This window comes from Bos indicus x Bos taurus, chromosome 26 (genome assembly GCF_003369695.1).
Source record: "Bos indicus x Bos taurus breed Angus x Brahman F1 hybrid chromosome 26, Bos_hybrid_MaternalHap_v2.0, whole genome shotgun sequence".
Taxonomy (NCBI): domain Eukaryota; kingdom Metazoa; phylum Chordata; class Mammalia; order Artiodactyla; family Bovidae; genus Bos; species Bos indicus x Bos taurus.
In genome coordinates, this window is record NC_040101.1 from 20432995 (window position 1) to 20444248 (window position 11254).

General features: G+C 37.6%; 1 protein-coding gene across 3 annotated transcripts in view; it reads right to left on the reverse strand.

Annotated features, from left to right (window-relative positions):
* SHOC2 (SHOC2, leucine rich repeat scaffold protein) overlaps positions 1-11254 on the reverse strand; it is an 88697-nt gene that overhangs the window by 76942 nt on the left and 501 nt on the right. The window contains exon 1 of one of the 3 annotated variants that reach the window (XM_027528781.1): positions 10789-10891. The exons of 1 other annotated variant lie outside the window; for it this stretch is intronic. The gene's annotated coding sequence lies outside the window, so the exon portion shown is untranslated. Of the gene's footprint in view, positions 1-10229; positions 10325-10788; positions 10892-11254 lie in introns of those variants that run through there. One more of the 3 variants, XM_027528783.1, reaches the window with a different exon arrangement.

Here is an 11254-nt window from a genome sequence, read left to right on the forward strand (position 1 = left end):
TCTAAACTCATTTCCCCCCCTTTTCTAAAGAGGCAAGATGAAATAGTTTGGACTGAAATAGTTTGGACTAACATGCACGGAAACTAAATATTATACAGTAACAAATACATGAGAGTTTTCCAAGAAATTTGGTATTCCTTCTTATGGGAAAGCACAAGATTTATTATGTAATTTTGATTCTGAGCAAACAAAAGTTTTGAGCAAAGAACTGAAAATCTGTTTACTCAACCTAAAAGTCAAGCCATAATTGAGATCACAGCTCTCTTGTACAACACTTCACTATATACATAAATTGTAAGATTCTCCAGCAAAATAAAAGGAAGAGGTGGGATGGGGGAATTTAAATGTCTCAAGATAACTAAGATATAATAAATGTCGTATCTTGATCAAACTTAATCTGAAAAGTTCTTAGGCCACACAGTCTAAAGAAAAAGATTTGTGAATATTTGCTTTAACAGCCTTTCTTTCCCAGAACTCAAAACATGTCAAACAGAACCTAAGTGTTCTCAAAGAACACTTACTCTTTAACATGGGCTAATTGGCAATAAATCAAAAAGTTGGCTACCTAATTATCAGTGTAAAGCAAACCAGATAAAATGTAATTCCTATCTTAGGTTATATGCACTAAGGTGACTACAGTATTTTAAAAGTATTTTCAACTTAGAATTTGATTTTCAGTACTTTTAAGCTAAAAATTAATCTCATTTAATTGCTTTTTGTGTGTATAAACCCACACATTCCTTCACTAGATCTTATCTGATCATAAAGTCTGTCCATTACTCATTCTATAAACTATCAGAAACTGTCAGGAAAAAAATATAAACAAAAATAAATTTACCACACACAGCAAGATTAGAGGACTGTGGTGTCAAGGCAGGTATATTACATTTAAGAGTCAGTATTTAATAAGTTGCCTTTATTATAAAACAAAGTTTTTCTTATATTCATATAGTTCACTTTTTAGACTATTTAGGTGAAGACCAGTATGCTCAGTTATTTATCTATTCATCCTAACAGCTGTTAAAACAGAATTTACATTGTGCATTTGGGGCCTTAATAATATAATCTCATTATCTCTGTATTACATTTTAAAAAATACCCCAAAGCAAAAGTCTTCCTCATACAAGATCAAAAAAAAAAAAAAAAACATGGAACAGTCAAGCCCAATTTAACTTAAGGTTAATAAAGATTCTTTCCCATCAGAACCTACTCTAAATATGGAAAAGCAGCCCGTGCTTATAGATTTGAATATATATTAAAAAAAATATTTTTTTTGCAATTTAACATATTAAATCTAACCAGTTCCCAACTGGTTAGATGTACTATCTACTACTATGTGACTATAATTGCAAAATGAGTCCCACATAGTTTACAGAAGCTTTAATGTAAAAAATTCTTACATCATAAAAATGTAAATCATTTAGTAATTTGCAGGTAGCAATTGATTTATTATTTAAATTATGCCAGAAAAAAAGAAAAAGCATTATTTGGCCATACTTAATTTCAATTACTCTCAGAAGCAACTCAAATATTATCAAATTGTTAATTATAAAAGCTGGGTAATGGTATGGTCAAAAAAAAGATGTGTCAATTAAGAAATTATTTTTATTTTTACACATGATCTACCTTTGAGGATTATTCAAAGAATTTGAACATAATGGGCTTCCCTGATGGCTCAGCTGGTAAAGAATCTGCCTGCAATGCAGGAGACCCTGGTTTAAATCTTGGGTTGGGAAGATCCCCTGGAGAAGGGATAGGTTACAACTTCAATTATATGAAACTTAATTTTAACTTTCTTTGATAAAATAAAAATCTTCAAGATCTTACTACAGAGTCATTACAAAAGTATCAATTAGCATAATATATGTGTGTGTGTGTGTGTGTGTGTGTAAATATCAGGTATAGTGAGCTCCAACTGAAAAAAGGCCAGATAAGTTTATTTTTGCATATAGATAATTAGTTATGCGTTAAAGCATTACTCACAGAGCTAACTCTATAAAAATTACATAGCTGACTTTAAAGGCAAATTTATTAAGTCCTTCCTTTTTCATATCACAAAATCTTTAAACTGAAACATTTAACTCTAAAATCCATTTGTCTGATAATAATAATTAGCATAGATCAACTCAGTACCTTTTTTAATTAACAAAATAAGCTGGTAAAAAGTATGTTTTATAAAATGCCTTGACAGTATACTATCCTGAACAATGGATACAAACTAGTTTCATACTTTACAGTTAGTTTCTAATCAGTTTCAGTATCTGTTTCTCACAGTCTGATACAATGCTGCAACTTCAGAGTTGCACAACATTCTGGGGGAAATGTATAAAATTATTTACATTGAAATACTTAGTCCTGTACACAAGCATCATGACAATTTCACAAGAGTGGTCAAACTTTTTAAATAAAAATATTAATAAATTTTAATAGAATTAAGTGTTTGTTTCAAAAACTGTGACTCCATTTTAAAGAATCATTGTTCTCAAGTCCCAAAACAATTTTTGCTTTTCATGCCTTATTTGCAACCTAAAATATTAACTGATTTATGTCACTCACTCACCCATTGACTATCATATTTGATCATCTTCAGGTTTTTCCTGCCCAATCCAAAGCCCAACACAGACTCACGTTCTGGACCTTCAATACACTTTGTTCTTGTCCTAAATACGCATGTTCTGTGTGTACTACTACAAGCTATTATATAACAGGAGGTGGGATAAATTAAAGAATACTGCAGCACTATAAGCCATTGAGCATGCTGAGTTTCCACAGTTGCTTAGTGGGTGTTCTGAAACTAGGCCATATTTCTAGTATTAAGAATTTCAAATCCCTACTTCCAAAGCAGAAATAAATGTTTTCAAAATTAAATCATAAAACCTTACTATTTTAAGCTGCCTGGTATATAAGTATCCCATTTCTATGACTTTAAAACTGTAATTAACACATGGTAGATAAACCAATATTTGTTTTAGCAACAAAATAGGAAATAACTAGCTCTTTTACCTATCCTTATATAGTCAGAAAACACAACTGATTACAAAACTAAGACAAAATAAATTTATATGAACCAGAACTAAAGCCCTTTAAGTGAAATATCAAATTCTTTATCCCAGAAGACATAAAGAAAACAAAGTTGAATTAAAAATAATATATTTCAGGTCATCCAAGCTGCAACATTCTACAGACTTCTAAAACAAGTATTATAACCTCCAACCTAATTTTTCCAGTCTAGGTTACCAAAAATGCCAAAAATAAACAATAAAACTTACTCCTTAAGGACTTCCCTCATAGCTCGGTTGGTAAAGAATCTGCCTGCAATGCAGGAGACCCAAGTTCAATTCCTGGGTCGGAAAGATCCTCTGGAGAAGGAAATGGCAACCCACTCCAGTATTCTCGCCTGGAGAATGCCATGGACAGAGGAGCCTGGCAGGCTACAGTCTATGGGATCACAAAAGTCGGACATGACTTAGCAACTAAACCACTACTCTCTTTAACAGTTTAAAAGTTGCTTTATGTCATTTTGTCATATCACTGCAACAGGTATGTTTTCATTCAAAACTGATAAACATGTTGTTACTCAGTTTTACATATTTCGTACCTCAGTACACAAAAGAAACACATGGTAGGTATAAAATCCAAAAGCTTTTAAGGCAGTAATAATATACTGCACTAAATCAGGACTTTCAATCATTTTCTTCAATTTAATTTTACTTAATAAATACTTACAATACCTACTATGTTTCATCTCATTAAGCAAATCTTCCCAATAACAAAAGGCTAACATTAAAACTGCAAGGAGATCCAACCAGTCCCTTCTGAAGGAGATCAACCTTGGGATTTCTTTGGAAGGAATGATGCTAAAGCTGAAACTCCAGTACTTTGGCCACCTCATGTGAAGAGCTGACACACTGGAAAAGACTCTGACGCTGGGAGGGATTGGGGGCAGGAGAAGGGGACGACAGATGATGAGATGGCTGGATGGCATTGAGTCTGAGTGAACTCCGGGACTTGGTGATGGACAGGGAGGCCTGGCATGCTGCAATTCATGGGGTCGCAAAGAGTCGGACACGACTGAGCAACTGAACTGAACATTAAAACTTGTTATCATTTTAGATGGAAACCTTTCTGAAATACAATACCTGTTTCTGTGTCATTATCAAAATTTACCAACAGCAATTAATATCTTTGTCATGATCTTACATCATCGTTTTTGCTATACTATTCTACATATAAAACAGATGGCATCTTAAAAGATTTTAAGTATTTATCACATTAATTTATTTTTTAATGTCTTACGTCTGCTTTTTAAGTACTTTACCCTTGCTCTTATTTTCAACTTTCATAAGGCCTCTAGGAGTACCCTATCCTTTCTACATTTGGCTACCAAACTTTAAAGTAACTGTACATTATGAAATTTTAACGGAGAAGTCAATGGCAACCCACTCCAGTACTCTTGCCTGGAAAATCCCATGGATAGAGGGGCCTGGTGGGCTGCAGTCCATGGGGTCGCTAGGAGTTGGACACGACTGAGAGACTTCACTTTATTTTTTCACTTTCATGCGTTGGAGAAGGAAATGGCAACCCACTCCAGTGTTCTTGCCTGGAGAATCCCAGGGACGGAGGAGCCTGGTGGGTTGCCATCTATGGGGTCACACAAAGTCGGACACAACTGAAGCGACTTAGCAGCAGCAGCATAAAATTGTAAAGATCCCTCAATTAAGGCCTAGGGGGTTCTAAGAGCAGAAAATGTGTTTAAGAGCAAAAGCATTATGATATCTTTGCCCTTTTTGGCCTGTTTGTTTGGGGGCCCTAGACAAATTTTCTATTAGAAGCCTTACAAAGTTAAGACATTGTGTACTGGAGAAATGGTAGTAAAGAGGACAAATACTTGATGCTCATCATGAAGCTTACAGTAATGCAAAAAAGACAAAGACATTAAACACATCATTACAAAAATGATGAGTATTATAAAAAGGAAATAACAGGTGGGAGACCTTAAAACAGGAGAATCTAACTAGAGATCAAAGGCTTCCCCAAGGATGTGATATTGGGGCCTGACCAGCAATTAGGAGGTTAGCCAGGTGAAGCGAGCATGGGGCTGTACCCAAGGAGATGATACCAGAAAGTTTTAGTTTCTTAAAAGATAACCTTGAGATAAGTGAGACGTTATAACATTTATATGGGAATTGCTAAAATGTGAAACATTTAAAAAGGAATTTCTCAGATTTCTATAATGAAAATAACAGGAAGGACTGCTGTGCTTAGTTGCTCAGTCGTGTCCAACTCTTTGTGATCCGCCATTCTCTTTTGTCCATGGGGATTCTCTAGGTAAGAATTCTGGAGTGGGTTGCCATGCCCTCCTCCAGAGGATCTTTCCAACCGAGAGATCAAATCCAGGCCTCCCACACTGCAGGCAGATTCTTTACTGTCTGAGCCACCAGGGAAGCTCAACCAACAATACTGAAGTGTGTAGCCTATCCCTTCTCCAGGGGATCTTCCTGACCCAGGAATAGAACCGGGGTCTCCCATATTGCAGGCGGATTCTTTACCAGCTGAGCTATCAAGGAAGCCCCAACAGGAAGGATTGAAAAAAAGCCAAGTATGAGAATGTTTTAAAATGGGAAACTACGGCACGCTGGGAGAGCCGAAGAGCCTTCATTTCATCCTCAAAAAGTATTAAATCACACTGCATGAAAAATTACTTTTTAATAGTCAAGTTCAGAGAACTTTTAAATCTTAAAAAACTTCTAAAGGCATACAAAGACTTCTAGCAGGCTACCAGGATATAACTACTGATCATACAGTCTGACTTTTAAGCAAAGAGTGGCACTCTGAAGTAAGTATGGAAAGAGGCTATTTTTAATGTTCTCAGAAGAGTGCATTTTAAATATCTGCGAAATAACTCACCATGAGTTCTAAGGAAGGAAATTCATAAATGTTACTCTTAACAAGATACATAAAAGCTGAGAAAAATATATTTAAGTATGATATGAGAAAAATATATTTAAATACTATTTTGAAACATTTTCTTATTATCCAAGTTCCATGCTTCAGAATTATTTCACGTTAGGCTGATATGTTCTTCTTCTATTTAACTATGAAAATATACTTAGTTAAAAATTTTAAATAATAATTTGGAGCAGATTCCTAACATTAGTGCAGATCCATAGTTCAAGCCCCAAATTAAATGAGGCACAAAAGGCATACAATCTCTAAAGATAATAACTTTAATGCAAGCCTACTGTATCACTTAAAATATTAACATTAGGTCATAGATGGACTCCAAATTGTTATTCCCTGCAATTCTCCAAATGGACCTTAACATCTCTAACTTCTATGCTTTTTCTACCCTCCATCCAACTTATTCCTCAAGAGTTAGTTCAGGTTGTATCCTTCAGTAAGCACTGATGATTATACATGCAGTCTGAATTAATTCATCTGAGTTCTTCAGTGTATACAGCTACCAAAGCACTTGTCACACTGCAAAACAATTAACTACTGTTTGTCCCCTTCATGCAACAAACCATGAACTTACTAAATGCAGAAAACAGTATATTTATCTCTGTGCCTTTACAGACCGGGAAACACACAGCACTCAGGAGAAGGTCTATGACATGAGTGAGTATGAAACTAGTGAGAAACACTTACATAATAAAACTTAAAGGTTAACTCAAAAACTATCTGCAAAATGGTAAAATTCCTGAAGGCAGTATTGTACAACACAAAACCGGAAACAGAGAAAGCCCAAATTTAACTGATGAAATTAACTCCAAATTCTAGACATCACCCATGTCAGAACACATCATTTCTACCTACAAGGCATTAGAAAAACTGAAAGAAAAAATATTTATCTGTCAACGGTGAAATTACTTAACTAAACTTGCAAGATTTATAAAGTATTTGAGGGCAAATAAGATGCTTAAATTGTGTGTTCACAGTGCTATGAACATTAGAAGATAGACATTCCAAAATATTTCATAGTAGTCTTTCACATAGGGACAAATCATACCCTCTTTTAAGGTCATTTATAATGTTTTAGCTTCAAGCAATATCTTCATTATTTCCAATAAAAGAAACTTTAACCTTTTCTAGCATGAACTACTTTCTGTGACCAGTTATGATATTTACAAAAGTTGGAATGAGATACGTAGTGTGAAATAATCTAATTAGTTCTTTAAATCTTGATAATGGGAACATCATACTTTCTCAAAGAGCACATATGTTAGCAACATCTCAAAAGCTGAAGAGCCCTCTGCAATTAGAATATGCTTTTCATACACTAGAACTTTGATTTGCTGAGTTAAAGATGATGTGCTAAAAAACTGGGAACCAGGAGAAAATGCCAAAGACAGAAGAAATATTATGTTAAAATAACGCAACTACATATTTTAGAACATAAATTAGTTTTTTAGACTTACGCATGTTCTTTTCTACCTGCGCTGGTTGACAATTACATTTCAGAGCACTCCAATACTTGAAGCACACTATAGGTCAACTTGTGACAGAAATTTTTAATATTTTAAAAGTCAGAGTTGATAGTAAAATACAAAATTTAACTACTGTGTTAACAGAAAAAAATATTTCCAGAAAGATATATAGTACATAGCCTTGATACAACGTAAAATTCAGAAGACAGGAATAGCAAACCTGACCTATATATTCTTTAGTCAGTAAAAGATTTAGCCTTAAATTATAATATGCCTAATGCTTAATGTGAAATATGTAATGCAGGAAATATAAGTCAAATAATAAGCAAAAACAGCAAATTTATTTGCAGTACTCCTTTTTCAAGTATCACATAGAAGTACTTTATTATTCTGCTGCTAAATTACAGCCCATTTCTAATTCATCTATAACAAAGTATTACTAATTCCCCACGGATCTTATTAGGAAATATCAAAGTTTTATATCTAAGTTTCCTCTCCTAATTGGTATCTTATAATCCAGTTCAAGAACACCTTCACTAAACCCAAGTTACAGAACCTCAGAATTCACCGAAGGACAGGAGTCAGCTTGTTTTTCTGTTGTTTTTTATTGTTTTGAGAGTGTTTTGGTCTTGTGATTTTTTTAATTACTATAAGCATATATTCTATGTTTTTTCATTCATGAAAAATACATAAACGATACAGTGAACTGAATCCTATGAAGATATAGTCTTTCATTTAATCTTCAACCTCCAAAGAAATTCATTCTTATATCTGCATGCCCAGGTTAGTGTATATTTTTCAGTTAAAAAAAAAAAAAACACACAAAAAAAACACAACAGATTCTGGTATTCTTTTCTCATATGATATTTAAAATCTAAAAACTATTTAAACTGTTTAAAGAATACAAGTCTTACAGAAATATTAAATTACACAATATTGATAATCCAGCATATTTTTAAAACAAATATGACTGCAATTTAACTGCCTGGATAACAAGGAATTTCAATTTTCACGCTTGCCCTCAAAATCCATACAGGTAACGCAAGGCAAAAAAAAATATACCAGCAGTTATTCAGAAGCCATCTTTGGGAGCATTCCACCTAGAATTCCAGTTTATTATCTCTCTTGAATATGGGAGAAGCCCTCTCCCAAGTCACTGAAGAAACAAAAAAAATTCAAAAAGTATAATTCCAGCCAGCATAACAAAAGAATTTATGATTTTAGTGTTCCGTTTGAAAAGTGAAATGTTTCAAATTTCTGACTGGTTTCTAGTTCACAAGTTGCTGTGTCTTGTTACCATTATCAAAACAGTTCTGATCAACTTTCTGAATATGGTAGCTTAAAAACTCAAAAAAAAAAAAAAACAAAAACCCCAGCTGCAAGTTATTAATGTATTTCTTAACATCACTCTTTAATCCATTACCATTCATAACAAATAAAAGAGAAAAATCTTAAAAACAGCTGAAAAATTGTATTAACAATCAAGAAATCAGAAAACAAATGCCAACCTGAGATCAATGTGTTTTTCAAAAACTGAACAAACGCCGGGAAAACGTAGTAACCTTCGAGATAGGCCATGTCCGTTATTTCCAAACTGGCATTTCAAGAATATAGTTTTATATGTCAGCTTTATGTTACATTTAAACCATTAGACAAAGCCTTTATTTCTCTGTGGTCTACTTTAAAATGCATATGCATAATTAAAACTTTTACAGTGTGCCTGAGGTGCAAATTAGTATTTAAAAGATTATCATATTCAGTCTAAGATCCTTATGTAGGTAGGGAATGGTCATTTTCATAATTATTCCTAATAATTCTTGTCACTGTCACACAGAAAACAAACACTTAACAAATTCAAACTATGAACTTTAAGTTTGCTGAATGTCACAAATTGTACTCAATAGCTAAATCTCAAATACATAGTAACAGACAGTTACAAAGGCTATAACATGTAAAGGTGAGGGTAGAGATTAGCAACTAATAAACTGAGGTCTTTAAGACAATCTTTCTTAAAGGGTTGATGATGTAAAAAATACTTGGTGACACAAGTGTACTCTAAGATTCTGAAAACCTAACAAAAAATAGTTTTAGATACAACTATCCATTACTCCTGAGTACTGAGCAAGGAGAAAGTGCTGACATTTACGAAGAAGTGTATAATACTGCACAGGTGTAAGCTTAGATATAGACTGGTGGTACTTATCGTGAGGGAAGCAAATACTATACAGTCCACATCTGCAACCCAATTTTGCTTCAGCATCCCTAGAGACTTAGAAAACATTTTTTGGGTAGATTGCAAAATATTGCTTCCTCTTTTATTCTCATCAGCCCCATTATGATACAAAGCAACAGAAAAGAAAATCAAATCACCAACTGAAAGGGCTGAAAGCTTAAACACACACACAGACACACACACAAAAGCATCTTCTTTCCAACTATTGAAACGGTATTCATTTCACCTGTTTGTAGATCCACACTAACACAATTACACAAACCCTCTGCTGATTTTTGAGGGAAAAAAAAAAAGGAAGGCAATTAATGGCTTGGAGTCATTCTTCTTCTACCTAGGAAAGGAGGGGAGGGAGGTGGTACAAAACAATGGATACTGAAGGGCTGGGGGAAAATCGTTTTGTCCCGAAGCCTCTAGCATGGGGGGGGGGGGGGGGGAGGCGGGGAGAAGAGTACTTTTCCTCTACCCCTAAAAGCCTCCGCGGAAAAAGGTTGCCATTAGGCATGTCCAACAGAGCACTCTTGGATGCCTACAACTCGCTTCACCAAGCAACACACCCAAAGCCGACTCACCACTCTTCACGGAACCGAGAGGAGACGGTGAGCGCGGTGGGCTTTGGGGAAGGGGCGAGGAAAGACTCCACCCCGTATCACTACCGCTGCGCCAAGGCCCCCGCCAACGATTCGCACGCCCACGGGGCGCCCCGCAGCCTGGGCCCGGTGACCCCAGGAGCCTAGTGGAGCGAGACTATCCTCCGGGCGCCCCCGGCCCCGGCCCTTGCGCCGGTTAGTCCTCGCCCGGGCGCTGTCCCGGCCTGCCGCCCGCCCGCCGCCACCGCAGGCCCGGCCCCCGGACACTGTCAGCCGGCCGGCTCGCTCTCGGTGCTCGGCTGCGGGCCCCACAGGAGAGTCAGCTCCCAGGGCCCGGGCCTCCCGGCGACAGCACCCAGGAAAACGGCGGCGGCGGCGCCTCCTAGGGCCCCGGCACCTCGGGCCTCGCCCCGGCCCCGCCGGCTCGCGCCTGTCAGGACGCGCGGGGCCTCCCCCTACCGACCGACCGCCCGACGGACAGGAAGGACGGCAAGAAGAACCGGCCAACAGGCACCCTCCCGCCTCGGCGGCCCCTGGTTACCGTCAGGAGCCCGGACTTCGCCATCCTCCTCACTCGCCCTCCTTCCTCCTCCTCCTTGGAAGCGACGCTGCCCAACCGCCGCCCCCCGACCGCCCCTCCCCCACTCGCCCCGCCCCGCCCCGCCCGCCCCTCCACACACTCTCGCTTCTACCGCCCCGCCCCACCTCTCGAGTGCAGGCCCGTCAATCGCCGGGGAAGAGAAACAGGCGGGGCCAGAGCCGCCAACGCTGCCCAATCAGACAGACGTACTGTCGCCAGCGACGCTACCCAATCAGAATGAGGTATTGGCGCCAGCTTCCCTCTCTGCGCCCTTTTCCTTTTCTCTGCTCCTGGACGCCCTCTCTCCCGCCCACTGGGCGCCGCTGGCTAGCTGGGCCACAGAGAGAGCCTCCAGCAGGGTAGAGTGACAACTCTCAAGCGGAAGTTACTGTTGACGCTAAGGCAGCCATAACTGATAATGGCAACG